This window comes from Nipponia nippon, unplaced genomic scaffold (genome assembly GCF_047370975.1).
Source record: "Nipponia nippon isolate SJK-2023a ecotype South Korea unplaced genomic scaffold, ASM4737097v1 scaffold_5, whole genome shotgun sequence".
NCBI classification, from domain to species: Eukaryota; Metazoa; Chordata; class Aves; order Pelecaniformes; family Threskiornithidae; genus Nipponia; species Nipponia nippon.
In genome coordinates, this window is record NW_028262369.1 from 24,844,171 (window position 1) to 24,860,271 (window position 16,101).

The 16,101-nt window shown below is 42.2% G+C and overlaps 1 protein-coding gene across 24 annotated transcripts in view; it reads right to left on the reverse strand.

Moving 5' to 3' along the window:
- The window catches only part of FGGY (FGGY carbohydrate kinase domain containing), a 330,344-nt gene that overhangs the window by 265,164 nt on the left and 49,079 nt on the right, over positions 1-16,101 (reverse strand). For 2 of the 24 annotated variants that reach the window (XM_087730899.1, XM_087730886.1), the window contains 2 exons: positions 14,596-14,834; positions 11,327-11,641 (listed from right to left, as the gene is read on the reverse strand). The exons of 18 other annotated variants lie outside the window; for them this stretch is intronic. The gene's annotated coding sequence lies outside the window, so the exon portion shown is untranslated. Of the gene's footprint in view, positions 1-11,326; positions 11,642-14,595; positions 14,835-14,935; positions 15,102-16,101 lie in introns of all 24 variants that reach the window. 4 more of the 24 variants (XM_087730904.1, XM_087730895.1, XM_087730888.1 and 1 more) reach the window with 3 other exon arrangements.

Below are 16,101 nucleotides of genomic sequence, written 5' to 3' on the forward strand. Positions count from 1 at the left end.
GTCGTCCGAGAAGGCCAGAGAGTGTAGACAGAGAGACGGGGAATGAATTCTGCTCCCCCCCCCAACAGCTGTCTTGTCTTTCACTTCTGCTCCTCCAGCCCAGAAGCAATGCAGGAATCCCCCAAACATCTACTATCTCTCCATCTCTACATCAGGCACAACACCTCCAGATCTGGAGAGCATTTGATTCTCTCAGCCTCACTTCATGTTCACAGGTCTGAAAGTGGTTACTTTTGCACAAGCAGTGCCTCCCTTTTGTCTCCTGCCAAGGGAAAAGAGAGTCAAGATGCAAAGGAAAGATTTTTTTTTTTCAACTGGAGATGAAGAGAAGGGTACTGGAACAAACCCAAGCAAGAGCCAGAAATGACTAACATGGAGAGAAAGGCCCAGAACAATCAGAAGCTGGAGGAAAAGCTGGGACAGAGATTCCTTGAGGAAGCAACCCCCGACGAGTGAGAAGTAAAGAGACACAGAAATGTTTCATCAAGGCATTTTCTTCTTTAGGCAAAAAAAAAGTCTTTTTTTTACTTCAAATGAAATCTGTAACATTCAAAAATAAATAAATCTCTCAGCAGTGTGACAGGAGTCCAAAATGTGTCTCTTCACTCATCACCCACAGACTTGAACTGAAATAGTAATTTGGCCCTTGCCAAGGTGTACAACCACTTAAATATCAGTGCTGTAAATCAAAAGATCCCCACAGTCTCCATACAAGCAAGAGTTTGAAGGTCACTAAGCATGATGCAACAGTCAGGCATGAAATCTCTAACCAGATCTGGTACTTGTCCCTTATCATCAATACTGGGAGAAAAAAATCTTCTACGATCCACCTGCACTCCTTCACATCTGTCAGGATGGGGTGAGATAAGGCAAGCAGAAGCTAACAAATTGCTTCAGTGCACATTCAAGTAGACAATACAGTACAGCCACCCTGCTAAAACGTAACAAAAACAGCTTCCCCAAGCAGGGTGGAAATGATAACTTCCCTGAGATTTGGCAGATCAAATAGTTGTGGGCAGTTTTGACATTTCCCTAACGTTTAAATCTCTCATCAGGCAGGTGACTTCATTCTTTATGCCAAATAAACAATCCAATGCTTGCTCACAGTAAGGAGGCTCTTGTAGTTATCTCCATGCCATCACATCACCAACATCAAAGAATAAGAACACCCCCTTCCCAGTAATGAAAACACCCCAGTACCTGTGGTAATTCAAGGCCTGATCCACCTCCCATTTTCTGAGAGGTGGCACAACATGAACACCAGCTGATGCGTGAGCTGCTAGAGACAGTGATTCCCAAGACAATCTGCTTTGCTCTCGGCGACTGCACATGGCCTCGATGGCCAGCTGTGTACACCACCACCATGGGATGAACGGTCTTGCTGTTTTCCAGGCAAGTGACTATTGCTGCCAGTTTGATTAAATTACAGATGCTTTGAGAGACTTAAGCAAATTATTAAAATGAGGAGAGCAATCAAAACTATCAAACACAAGAAATCATTAGTTGTGCTTCAGCTCAGGAGGGAAGAGGCTCTACAGCTACTTTGAGTTTTGGGAGAAAAGCACTCAACTACTCAGAGAGAGAATCCAAATAAATCCCATTTCCTTGGGGAACTTATGCCTTGCTCTCGGCCCGCCTTTCAGATCAGTCTCTATTTAAGCTCTTTCACTGGACTTTTGGCTGAAGCCCACCACCTATGTGTTGTTTTCCCAACAGAGAAAAAGCAGCTGCTTTCCCAAGGCCCGAGAAGACCCGTCTGACATGTTATACTCAGGGCAGAACAGGCAGCTTACAAAACAGGCAGGGAACCCTCCTGACTCTTGGTGACATTACAATCAATCTACACAAACAGACCTAATCTTCTGGTTTTCTTCCAGCCAAACAGTGCTTTTATTTTTTAGTTGCTTCCACCATCTCTATGTTACCAATGACTAAGATCAGAGAGAAAATAAAGTACAGAGAAGGAAAACAAAAAACAAAACCCAAGAAAATTCTCTGTCAAAAAAGCATTCCCTATGCCAGAAGTATTAGTTAACAAGTTAGATTACTGGAAAGCAGTCTCTGCTTAACTAGGAAAAAAAAAAACAAAAAAACCAAACCAAAACGTGACGACAATATGTGAATTAACTCCTCCCCAACCTTTACTGGGGGCTGTAACCTTTCTGCAGAGGGAACCATCCTCTTGGTTAATGTATCCCCATTGCACACACCACGTGCATCTCCCCTGGCCCCATGAAGGACTAACCATGCTCTGAGGCACAGACAGAAGACCTCTGAGACTGCCAAGGTAAATGTGCTTTTTCTTTTTTAAATAGATGTCACTCAGCAAGGAAATTCAGACCTTTTGAGCCATTCTGAGATTTTGTCTCCTGTTTACCTACATCTCAAACAGCTTCAAAAACATCTCAAATTCTCCCAATTCCAAGGAGACGCGGTGAGGCTCCAACTTTTTGCTTTGAGATCTCCAGACGAAAGGTGCTATTCAAGTGCCAAATACCACAGTTTTCTAGTGGTCTCCAATATCCTGAAAATATGTTATTTTTAGTATGTGGTTGGCAGAGAAAGAAGTGTTAAATCTTGGACGAGTATCAAATCTGACTGAAAATCAGCAGCTAGGAACATCCTCTTTGATTATTTATTCCACTTTCCCACATCCGAATAGCCCCAGAGGAGTAGTAACGATGACAATCACTAGGAAACCACCTGATGATAGCAGGTTAGTACAGAGCATTTGCCTGGCTCTCCCCATGAAAAAACATCCTAGAGTCTGTTTCCTCATTTTTGATGAGCAGACTCCTGGGGCAAGCGGGACGGTCTGTCAGAAAAGGGCCCCTCATGCTTCACTGCAACTCCTCCACTGCAACGTTTGTAAAAGAACAGAAGGAGACAAGAAGAAAACCCCAGACAATCCACTTCCAGATGCCTTTATTATTTTCTCGGAGGTCCTTATGGTGAGAGAACAGCCTGCAGAGCGCCAACTCAAGTTGCCTGTATTTACAAACACAGCACAAGAAGGGCATTACAATTTGTCAGTGCTCGTAGAGGCTTCAAGGCCTTTCCTCTCAATATCTGCTAGCTTCTTTCTAAATTAAGAAACGTGATCTGCTGCAGTTTTAAGAGCATTTAGATCTCAATTACATTTGGCATGGTGCTGGGCCAGCCCCGTTTAAATCACTGGAGTGTCTATGGGCACTAGTCAGCATAAAATAGGAATTCACGCCACTTGCCCGCAGGGTGGACACGGCCTAAGAGAAGGATGGTCAAGCTGGACACAGCTCTAGCACCATATTTCTCATTTATTCAATATTAAATCAAAATTCAGATGTCAACAGTGCTCTTGCAGCACTCTGGGTTTGCCCACGCTGTCGGACAGTAGCTGAGTCAATGCTGCAAGCTCTTCAGCACCATCCTCACCAACCAGCACATCTCCTGCACCATAGGACAGTCTCACTCATCCGCTTCCTGCCCACTGTGTCCAAATGTCGACCGCCCCCAGCGCCACACCGGGGTATCTCTCTGTCATGCTCCCTGCCCTTAAAGGCAGCAGGCAACCTCGATCTGTGAGACATCAACCAGCTGCATCTGCACAGGGAGTCACAAAGCAGGAGGGGATCCATGGTGCTGCACTGCAGCTAACATAGGCATGTTTGCTTCCGAGGTGCAGAATATACAATGACATCCTTTAAAGAAGTTGTTTTCTTAGTGGCAGTCAGCGCAAAGCTATTGGGAACCTTTTCCCTTGGCAAGCTATGAGGCTTGGCTGCCATCTCTTCTCACCTACTGAACCAGCCAGGCTTATGATCACCATCAACCCACTCCTAGCAGCAGAGGTTTGGGTTTTGATTCTAATTTTGGCTGCCTTGTTGTAGCAGAGATGAAGACTTAGCTCCAGCATGCACAGAACAGCCTCTACTGAACTACAAAGCAGCATTCAAACACTGCTCCTCATCCCCCCAACTCCTGGCGTGACCCGAGAGCATAGTATGAGGTCTCAAAAGGGCAGACGCGCCAGGGCAGGGTATTTCCTCCAGTCAAGGACAACACAGACAACTGTCACACATACACTGCACCAGAAGCAGTACACAAATAGCTACAAAACGCAAGGGGAAGCCTGCAGTGTTGCTAACTAATAAGGTCAATACAAACGACATCAACTCCTTTAGGTCAGAACGAATGACAACCGGGACACGCCACAGAAGGCTGCACAGAGGATTCACAGATGGACAGGCAATCTCAATTAAACTGTCCTCCCCTCTCATTCCCCTCTGAATTACTGCTCTAAACCCCCTTAATTATCTAAACTCAATTAGTCTTAGAATATTTGAAGCTTCCTGTTCAGACTAATTTCTCTCTCTTTCCTCATTTGGAGTGCTTGACTTGCATTAAAGAACACTTAGTGCCTGTGGTAAGGAGAACTTTACAAAGGCAGGTCAGGACTTCAGGGTATTCACAATCTCCCCTCTATCCCGAGAAGATCATGCACTCAGTCTATGCATATATCTATCCAGATGAAATTTCGGCATCTCTGACATGCTTTTTTTTTTTATATACCTTAAGCCAAACATTTTCATTGCTAGTAGCAACTATCATCCATTGCAGCTATTGTCACTCCTAAAGATTTCCATATGTACTTTCCAAAATTATTTGCAAAGCAGTAATTTTCTATTGTTGCTATTATTATTCCTGGGAACAAAAAACATGGTGTTAATTCCAACAAAAAAGAACATCGGTGGCAAAGCAGATAGTAAGACAAGACAATAGAAGGAAGCAGTTAAAAGATTCCCTTTCGTTTCAGTGATGTGACTTCTTTGTGCAGACTGGATCTGCACATTTTCATGCAAAGGGCAGCAATAAAATCACTGAATTCGGAGCCTCCTACTGTTTTAGCCTCTGCAATGATGGAGACCAATGTCAAGACTTCTCTCACTGTATTTCCTTCACTTTCTATTAGAGCCTTGTAAGAAACCTCAATCATAAGGTTTTGTGCCACTCCTGAAGTCTGAGTATCATATTCTCCCTACAAAACATATATGAATATAGGGCCTTTTCCGGTGGGGAAGCCCATAGGAAAAGGGCCCCAACTAATAGGGTTGTTGGTAGACTCACACCTCCAGGACTGCCTAGAAATTACTTGATCATTTGTGCAGGGAGCCAGACAAAAGGTAGTTTCTGTCCTTTCAGACAAGGTTTAGAGAAAAAAATATTTTTTTTTTTGAAGCTGCAAGCACATGTGTGCATGGACTTGTCTGCTTCATTATCTTGATTTGATGAGGTTTTTAGATGCACCTGTGCAAAATATGTACTCTGAGTTGAAAATTAGCTACTTTAGTTTAGCTTAAACCTATTCCAAAAAAGGCTTAAGCTAACCTTAAAATGGTTAGGTTGCTTAACAGGTTGTACTAAATTAACATCACATCTGTACTTAAAGCAGTTCACTGATTCCTCATGCAGGTAAACTCTCACAGATAGGAAACTGAGGCACAGACAGATTAAACGCATTGCTCAAGTTTAAATAAGAAATCTCTGGGCAAGCCAGAACTGAACCTAGTCAGAGTCCCGATTCAGCACATTAACCACAAAGCTGTCTCCATTAGTGTACTTACTGCCTATGCTATGGTTGCTGCGTGGGATCGAACGCAAACTGCTTCACGGCAAGCTCTATTGGGGAACCAGACATCTCCTTTGACAAAGGTATAGTAGCAGGATTACACTTTTCCTGTTTAAGAGGAAACCTCTCTCTCCAGCCCTCCACAAACAGAGAATTGTTCTGGCCCAGAACTGGCTGGGAAACAAGAATTCCATTTTGCAACCATTTTTGAGGTTTTAGTTTTATTCTTCCATTGGGATAATACTGAAATTGAAAAGTAGACTTTTTTTTCTACCAAAGCCAAAGAGAAAAGTCAAGTAAAAAAAAAAAAAAGCAGAGACGCAAACCTTGCTCTCACACGTCCCTTAGAAGTGCTCTTATTGAGAATACCACCCATCCCCTGTACTCTCAGATCCTCATATCCTGCAGTCTCTTCTCTCCAGAAGTTTTATCTCTGTGTGAAGAAGGTTTCCAAGAGACCAGTTTCTTTGAAACTAATACATTTCTACCTGAAGTTCTGTTATTAGCAAGGCATTTTTTCCCAGCATTAGAGTGACATTTTCTTTAGGCATATAACTACAGGAGGAGGAGGAGGCAGCCATAAACCACGCTAGTCCTGGGCCTCAAGATGAAGATTATAATGCAAAGAATCATTTTGCGTGGTCTGTAGCTGAAAATGTCTTGCAGGCTCGCTATAATGGAGTGGCCCATTTATCTTTTCAGGTCACGTTCTGGGTTTGCTTTTTGGGTTTTTTTTGTTTTTTTTTTTTTTCTCTTTATAGCTGTTGATACACAGGGAAATGATTAAGCTTTTCATTTGTTCTGTAAGTGTTTAGGCTTCAATCTAAATTACACTTCATATGAACAAGGCAATAGTGTAACTACTCTTTCAGGTGAGCATCAATTCATTGCTGTGCCTATTTCATCTTTTACAGGGAATTTGTGTACAGAGTTTGGAAGAATGTAACTTAGGTTCACAGGACAGGAATGTTCCCACCTTCCAAAAGCTCAGCTATTGCTTTTTTAAATTTTATATTATTTTATATTTATTATAAGTATTATAAATATATATTATATTTCAATTATATTTTTTTTTATTGTTGGAGCTATTGCTCCAACAGCTATTGCTGAAAATGCCAGGTTGTCATTTTATCAGAGAAATTTCTGCAGTGTCAAATTCATATAAACTTAAAGCCTGGCCCTACAGGTATGAGAAACACATTAGCTAAAACCTGTGAATACTGATTATTTCAGCACCCAGTCAGGGATAAGAAACCTTTTGGCTTTGACTTGGGTAAGAGCCTCTTTCTTTCACCAATAAAACATTGTGGAAAAGACTAAAGTAAAGCTAAAACTATATAAACCAAAGTTATTCTAACAGCTTGTAAAGACAGATGAGAGTCATTACATTATTTATGCACATGAGGGTACTGGGATAGACAGGATTAGATGATTTACCCAAGATCAAACAATGAGTCAGTGACACAGTTTTCTGCTGTCCAGTGAAAACACGGATGTACAGTAAGCTGAAAAGAATTCATTTATTCCCCATATCAAAAGGATAAAGGAGAGAGCATTCCCTCTGCTATCCGAGCTTGTGGTTCCAATAAGTGTTGATAGAACTGAATTTGGCAAGCAGGAAATTAGCTGCACTAGTCACATATGCAATGCATTTGCTGAAAACAAATCTTGAGTTACTCAATTAACAACAGTTTTCACTTGCTGAAGCCACAGGCCTATCTATCACAGCAGCAATTTACTCCTTGCTGTCTTCTTGAGAAGTCAGAAGTATACAACCCATTCAGTGTCCAAGGCACAGCATAGTCAGTCAGGACATTGTGCAATGCCAGAGTCTTGCCTCATGTCTGTGTTCAAATTGCACTAACTGAGTTACTTGGTTTCAGTCAACACCAGCTTGGATGGTGGGATTTTGAATTGTTCATGGATCAGATTTTAGTGGGCTGATAGGATCAACATGAAGAGGGAACAATTCAGCTGAAGGCTTGTCAACCCTCAGAATGCCCTGAAGTGGGCCATATCCTGCCCTAAATATTTGCACAAAAATCCTGCTGACCTCAGTGGTGGTTCTCAGTACAAAATGATGGCAGGATGTGGTCAGAGTGATCCTTCTAATAATAGGTTTTCCATTGAGATCAATGGACATTGGGCCTCATTTCATTGCCAAAGTTTGCTTCTGAGCTCTAAAGGGAAACATCGTTTTCCTGCAGCAGGGAGCACACAATTGCCAAATTTACTCCCGGCAAAGGCAGAGGTTTATTTTTAATGCTGAATAACACCAAAACTGTCTGATATTAATTAAGAAAGTGTCTTCCTTCTGCATATCTCAAAAATAATAATATTCCAATGTTGCTGTTGGAAAGACACACAGAAAACATTAATATATCTGTATTTAAAAGTCAGACATAAAATAAGCGAAAACCACTTTTCTGTTACCTGAATACAATTCTAAGGTGAGTTTCGCATGCATGGAAGTAGCAGGTGCTCAGCTCTTCAGGAAAGCCAAGCCAACTTAATATAGGTGTTGAAGACCCAGTCCCCCAAACAAGTTCCTCACAAGTACATTCCTAAGTCTGTAGGCAGCACCCTTCACTCCATTTTTCCTGAGCCTATCCCTCCCTTGGTGTTCATTACAGCTTTGATGCCTATATGTAGAAATCCTTATCTTCAGGATGCTAAAGGATGACTAAATGTTTTCCAGTGTTTTATTCATTCTCTCAGTTCAACTTTAACTGATTTTAATCTTGTGGTTCTGCTATAAAGATAAGCAGCAGCCTGCCAGGGAAATAAGCATTTCACAGGTTAACAGCACAATACTTGTAAAGAGGAAGCAGGTTTGTTTTCTGCCTTATTTTCTGGAAAATGTTAAAACAATAAAATGAATGAGAAGCAGTGGAGAACAAGTTGTAAAGGAGCTAATTTCCTGCCCACAGCAGCTCTGATAAATTTCAATCTTGGATGGCAGGGGCTGTGGAGAACAAGGGGAGGGGGGCTCTCTTCCTGGAAAGCCAGGCAGGATAGGACTGATTTGAGACATCTTCATTGCCAAAACAGCCGGTATTGGCTAATCATCAGAAAACAGAGACTTCAACCTACAGGAAGCAGAGAGCAAGAAAGAATCTGAATCAAACCTTCAGGTTCCAAATGTGTAAATGAACAAAATAATAACAAAAAAAAAAACCCAAAGCCCCTGCTTACACACAAGCCTTCCTGGAGACTGACAAATGCCAAAGGAAGTGCCAGTGCCCTGACTAACAAAAGAATCCTGAAACGCTGCAGGCTCCGGTGCCAGCAGCGGCAGAGCCGGCACCCAGTTAAAAGTGGGTGGCTGCCTGACACGGCTGCTGCCGGATGGAGCAGACAGCTCAGCATGAATCACGGGGCAAAGGATTCCTTCAGTCCGGGAGGAATTGGTACAATACACAGACTGCCTGCTGTTTGGTTTTTTTCCCCTCCCCTCCCCCCTCCCCTTTTTTTTTTTTAATACTCCTGACTTTGAGAGACCAGCCGTTTCCTTCCTGATGTGCTCTGTGGGCGTGCGACCGGCAGATGACTACTCATTGATGGCACTGTGTGTATGTGAGCGAGCGCATGAACGCGGGTGAGAGGTGCCAGACTGAAAACCCCTAGAGACTGAACTCCCCCAGGTAGCCCACACAGCCACTGCTTTGACTGGCTACTAACAGAGCAGATCTTCCATCATCGCCGTCTCAAGGGGACCCGTTCACCCAGGTCATGTGGTTTAGACACACACACACACACACACACACAAGATTACTGCAAGTCAACCCTACAGCAGATTTGAGACTTTTGGAAATCCTTCCCAGAAGGAGGAGTGTCTCCATCTCCCTGGCCACAAGGCTGGAAGCAGGGCAGAGGGTAACAGAGTTTTCTTACACCCCTCCAAAAATCTAGAGGGGCTCCTTAATTAGGGTTACAGGCAAAGCTGGCTTTGGTTTACTGACTCCTCTTGCCCCAGAATGGGGAGGGGAAATGCTTCTATTAGGCTGACCATGTATCTTCACTCTCATCTATTTGATGAGTATTTGAATCAAGCTATCTTGAGTCTGGGGAGCCACTTGAAAATTATTCCCACTGGCCATTCAGACTTTTGGTCTCTCTATACACCCCAGGCCTGTTTTCAAAGGTAAGGTTAACATGGTAACAAGCTATCTTTCTAGATACTTCAAAAGGTAGAACACTGATCACAGTCTCCAGATAATGAGACCACTACTGTGGAAGCTGTTAAGTCCAAAAGACTCACTCAACATTTCAACTCTATTTACTGCTATTACCTCTTCACATTACATTTTGATTTGTGCTTTTCATAGTGTAACTCTCCTAAACACGAGAGAAAGGGAGATTGAAAACACAGCCGAAGGAAAAGTGATTTTTAATCAGATATATACTTATCCAATACTACTGACATCAGTTGGAGTCTTTGCATTTATTTCAGCAAGCTCTGCATCAGCTCTGTCACCAACTGGCAGGCTACTCTGAGAAGCAACTGTTTTAAAAGGTAGTCTCTTATGTGTGCTACAGGACTGCCTATATGGAGAGAAGAAATCAGACTAAACCTATCAGAAAAGACAATGAGACAAGAGAGAAGGTCTGGTCAAGTTGGCACCCAGCATTCAAAGAGCGGGAGGACCACACTTCAGCCAGACCCTCTGGCTTGACAAGGGCGACAGTGACATGCATCCCTGCTCACCTCGGGAGGAAGTAGCTGCAGCAGCACTCTGACACCCCGACCTGACTTCATGGAAGCTTTTTGTACCTTCCACTGCTCTGCTGGTGAGCTTCCAAGTTCAGTCATTGCCTAAGTCTGTTCCAGCATTGCTTGACAGTCGTCTTGCATCTGCTCTTTCCCATTAGCATTAATGATATCTTGCCCAGCTTCAGTCTTTCTCCTTACTTTTATCTTCCCTTTCTCCCATCAACAAGCTTGATTCTCTCCATGTTTTCTTCTTCTCCATTAATTCTTTTCTTTCTTTTCCCATACTTGCCTCCTCTGCTTTTGCAGAGGAAATTTCCTGGTGAAAACCTACACCTGAGGACTGATTTCCATCTCTTCCTGTCCTGCTACCTTCCTACCACTAGAATTTCACCTCTAAGTTAGCTGTAACCCACATTCATGATCTTAGCAGTCTTTTCAGTTCCTCTGACCAGCCCTCAAAACTGCTGCTGCCCAAATACTTCTTCTGTCCCCACTTCTCTCTCTGCATTGGACCTGGCTTATCACTTCCAAGAGATAAACTGACAATGCACAATGTGTTCTTGTTCTTCTCTGCCAATAAGGCCCTCTCACATTCCATAAAGGAACCTCTTATCTGCTTTTCCTCTAGCTTCTCCACTGATCCACAAATTAACCTTGTTTTCTTTTTGTTCACCCTTACATCTTGTCTTCTGCTCCAGTGCTTATTTTCTTTCTTTCTACAGCACATGCTTGTGCTTGTTTAAATTTTTGCTAAAAGAACCCAAATCCGTTCTTTGCCCAGTTTTGCCTTTTTCAGTACTGCCCACTCCATGTCCCCCATCTCCCACCTCTTCCTCTTATTTCTGTGATCACTGGGCTCACCATTTGCAACAACATCAGGATTTCTCCTCCTCCAAGTTCATGCCAGACTCTGCTTAATCCACCTCCTGCTCCTTCATTCCACCAAAATAATTCTTTTCTCAGTTTCAAAAGGCACTTGACAAAGTTTCAAATCAATACTCTACCTTTTCTCTCCATGGCTTGTCAGCCAATTTTAGCACTCCTAATCAAGCTCGCCTCGAAGTCCTGTCATCCCTTGGCTTAGATGATTATTTCCTCTAATAATTCCTCTTCTCCCACTCCCATCACTCTGTGCACATGTTCTAATGAGGATCATCCACTGGCTTTCAGTTATCCATCTTTTATGGGCTTCTCAGTTTCCTTCTCTACACAGACGGCGCAAGAAGCAAACACGAAATCCACAACCATGAAAAAAATACAGCATCTCTATGCAGACAGAAATTCTTCTGTGCTCCAGACCTTCAACCCAAGTTCAAGTTCTGTCAAATACATGCAAACGGCACAGGAGGTTAGAGTTTGGCTTTAAAACAACACGAGGGAATGCGATGTTCAAAGAAGAGAGCATATCACCAGCTTGCAAACAACTACGAACATGCCCAATGCATATTATTGGCCATATTCTTAACTGATTAAATTTTTATCAGCTGAGAAACGTTTCAGAACTACCTAGTATCCTAAGAGTGGCTGCAGATGCAGTCAATATCCCTCTCTACCCTCACTCTCACCTCTTTCCACTCACTTAATGAAACAGCTTGCAACTCACACTGCTCTTTGTACTTGTGTTTATCATGACAATCAAATCCAGCAACAGCAGCAAGTTAATATATTTCCTTTGGGAAAGGGTGAAAGGAACAAGTTCTGATTATGGTACCCCACATTTTGTCAGGATCCTGCTTAGCTAAGGACGTGTGAATACTGATAAACTTCCTGGTCTTGCCTGTTTAGCCATGCTCTGCTATGGCTCCTGAATCAATCCAGTGTGGGTAGGGGAAAGTTCATGGTTAATTGCTCACTGCTAACAGAAAAATGGTTTGCAAATGAGTTGCTTTAATCCCAAAGTGTGTCTCCAGTGCCTACAATTTGTAATGGTTCCATTGTACTCTTTGTAACAGGTGTTTTATTTCCGTTAAGTAGTTCTGATTTTGTTGACAGCGGAGTACCCTGCATCTTTGTGGAGTGACAATATATCCACCTTTCTATCCACATTATTTTTCCTTTGCCAAAATCATACAAAGATATTGATTGACTAAGGATCCATCGATCACTTATCAATTAGTAAAACCTGGAATGGCAAGTTAAATGCAACAGGCTAAACAAATCGAAGTAAAAAGTAAATTCTTCACATCTGTATTTCCACTATGTCTGAAAATTCAGCAATTTTGACCTGCCGCAGGAGATAAGTCCTTATACAAAAACATCATATAAACAATTCTCATGCTGTTTCTGTGGTTTCAAGAGTATAATACTCATATCCCCAAAAGTATCACTTAACTTTATCTCCACATCCTAAAGTGATTCAATCTTTTTATGAAAAAGGAGTTGTGATCTGAGTTCATCTGACATCTCCAAATTTCATACGAGAGGCTGAAATAGAGTATTGGCATTTACAACAAAATCACAGCATGGCAGTTCTATAAACCAATTCCCCGGCTTCTAAGACCCAGTCGCCTTCAGTGGACCACCACTTCAAACCTGAACTTTGCTGACCGGCTTAACAATTTGTTCCTGGTATCATGTGACAGGTTTTTGAAGCTCACATGTGTAATGGGGCATTTGCTGCTAGTACGAAAAGAAGAAAAAACATTTAAAAATGTAGTAGAACATGAGGTTCCAATTTTCTGAAAAACAGAAACATCTGTTGGAGTCATGAGCAGTTGATTAGTGGAGTTCATTTCTAGGGTAAGGCTTCAGCAGATCAGCTCTTCTATCTAAGTATATCATTGTAGTCACTGGAAGCATTACAAAGGACAGGCAGGAAAGATATAAACAATTTCTTAGGGTGCTAGTATCCTTAAAAGCCAACTATAATGCATCGGTCTTCGGCACTGCTTTACATGATACCAGCACGTGAAATTAACAGCTGTACTTAAACCTCGCTTTCATCCACAACGGCTAAACATCTGCCAGTCTTTCAGTTACAAACCTATACTATTTTTGAAGCTTATAGAGACTGTAAAAATTCTTTTGGAAGACAAAACACAACGTACAAGCTATCAGTCTGAGCACACTTCTTACTTGCAAAATAATTAGACCAAGTTGGGTTCAGTCTACCAGTCTAGACAATGACAAAAACATTAGTTGTTTTTTAAGATGCTGCTTGGATTTCAACCTAAAGCTTTTCCAGCTCATTACACTAACATAAGGATTAACACCTTGGAACATTTGCACAAAAAGCAGAGGTTAATCAGAAATGCTAATTCAGCCCACATGCCCTCTAAAGCTCCAGTGATATTGGATAGATAGTTGAGCTGTATATACTACTTTCATTAAGGCTGCTGTTGCAGATCTGTGCTCCTAACACCACAAGCCTTGGCACCCAGGAGTACAAGAAGCCACCAGGAAGAGAATGCCTTTAAGGTTAAGCCTCTCTTTCATTAGCTTGAATATCTAATTGAAGGCTTACTAGGAATCTTAGCCCTAGCTCTTGTTCAACTCGTGGCATCAGTGGCCTGACCTAACCTCCCAGTTTCCTAGTGCTCCATCTGCATCCACCTGTCACCTCATGCGTATTTCCCATCCCGGAATAGGGTACTGTTACATTAAAAATAACAACTAGAACTTGGTAGCAAGCAATTTCACTTCCCCTCCTGACTTTACTGACTATTTTGTCTTTAAAAAAAACATAAAATAACAAACACAAAATAATTTGTAAGATTGGCGGGTTTTGTGTTCAGGTGGGTTTGGGAAGGCTGCTTTATTACACAGAAATTAAAAGGCGTCCTCCTTTTATCATGAAGGACAAACTTCCAAGATGCTATAGCTACCTGAGAAAATGGCAGTTACTGAGGGACAGTCAGGGTTTTGAGTTGCTTTCAGTCTACCCTAGACCAGAAGAATCTCTTCGTACCTTTTTGAAGTAAAAACTGTATTTGCCTGTGGAAAGTATTATCAGATGTCCCTAAAGGAAATTGTTTCCATCTGAATAGATCCAATTTCTGCAAGTATTCTTCTACCTTTCAGAAGATATTGCACACCCACCCCTGAAATCCCTTCCATGCTTTCCAGTTCTCTGTAAGATTCTTCTTTTAATCTTCCTATCATTAAGACCCCACTATGTGCCTGTTTTCTCTTACCTAGGCTTATAGGCAGGTGCAGAATTCACCTGAAAGCACTGTTCTTGAGATGCTAGTGAAAGCAGAGATGACTACTGTCTCTAGGCAACAGCTCTGGACATCCTTCCCTATTTGAACATGTAATCGACTTCTGAACCCACCTGGTACAATGTGTGGTGAGCCTCTGTGGAGTGAACAAAGCCCAAGCATCAACTTAGTTTGGCTTTTCTAAGCACACAGTGTGGATCCTCTTTCCAGTGCTCCTTCCGGAGAATTGGAGTCCAATTGTTTCATCCAGGGGCCTTCTGTTGACCCTGATGATTCCCCTGTAACTTGCACGCACTCTTCCCTGTAACCCCAGCTGGAGAAGGAGCCCAGCTCACCGTATAATCCTGGTGGGCTGTATGATAGTGAAAACACAGCAAAGCAGAGCAACCGTGAGTTTAGAAGTATGTGCAAAGCTTCTCTTGAAAACCCAGAAATCAACTGTGTGCAGATTACCTTGTCTCAGCTTCCTTATAGTTCTAGCAGATTCTCTAGTTACATTAGGTCCTCTGTGAGGGTACAGGATCCAGGCAGATGCAAGGACTTTCTTCTGAACCACACAGCTCCTTCAGACCAGCTTGCTGTCTATGAATTAGACTGGACCTTCAGCTAAACCTAACTTCTGTAGAAAAGGTACACTCATTTCTTTTCCCCTCCCATGAAGCCTGAGACTTCCTATGTGAGGTTTCCCCCTTTGTTTCTTCAACACATCTTTTTACAACCTCTTCACTGTATACATGAACTGTCTTTTACAAACTATATGGAACTCATTGGATGCAAGTCAGATGGAACATGAAATTAAAAAAATTACACAGGCACAGCTGTATGCCTAATAAGCTAATTATTGGCCTAATAAACTCAGGCCCTTAGCAGGGGTTATTGTTTCAGGCCACAAGCTACTTTAACATGAACACTTAACTTCCCTAATAGAAATAGTTTATACTTGGCTATCTTAACATATGATCAGATAAAGCTGAAGTCCATCCACAGAAGACCAGTAGACCTGCCCTAAGTCACTCCTATCAGGTCTAGAGACTTTCACTCCCTTGTTAACTTTACTAGATAAGTGCCACCTTTTGTCCAAAACTGCAAGCACTTTCATGGATTGCCATTAAGATTTAATGACAGACTTTGTTGCTGCAAAGACGTCTCATGATACAAAAATTCCATTGCATCAGCTTCCTAATACCATAAAATTAACTCAAATTTATATCAAAGACCTAAGTTACCAAAATTATTGGTGCTGCTGCACCTCTAGCTCCATGATTAAGATGACAAGTTCTTAGTGAGAAATAAGGGCTGAGATGAATGAACTTTGGTGAGCCACAACATTACCAGAAACCTTGGGGACTCAGATGGTAGCTTTCTCTCCACCATGATTTATGAACAATAGAAACCTCTAAATGATCTGCTCATCGGTGAGTGAGCTGTGATACAGCTCTGTGCACCTTTGCCTCAGAGGTGGAAGAAGATGCACTTAATCAGTGCAGAAAGATACAGAAGTGGAAGACACAGTTCTGTCTCTTCTCCACATCATCCACTGTGCCCACTCACTGTCTCTCAAACTGCAAATAGCAGACTTGTGCTACCAACGTAGAGTCATTGCTAGTACTGCTACAGAA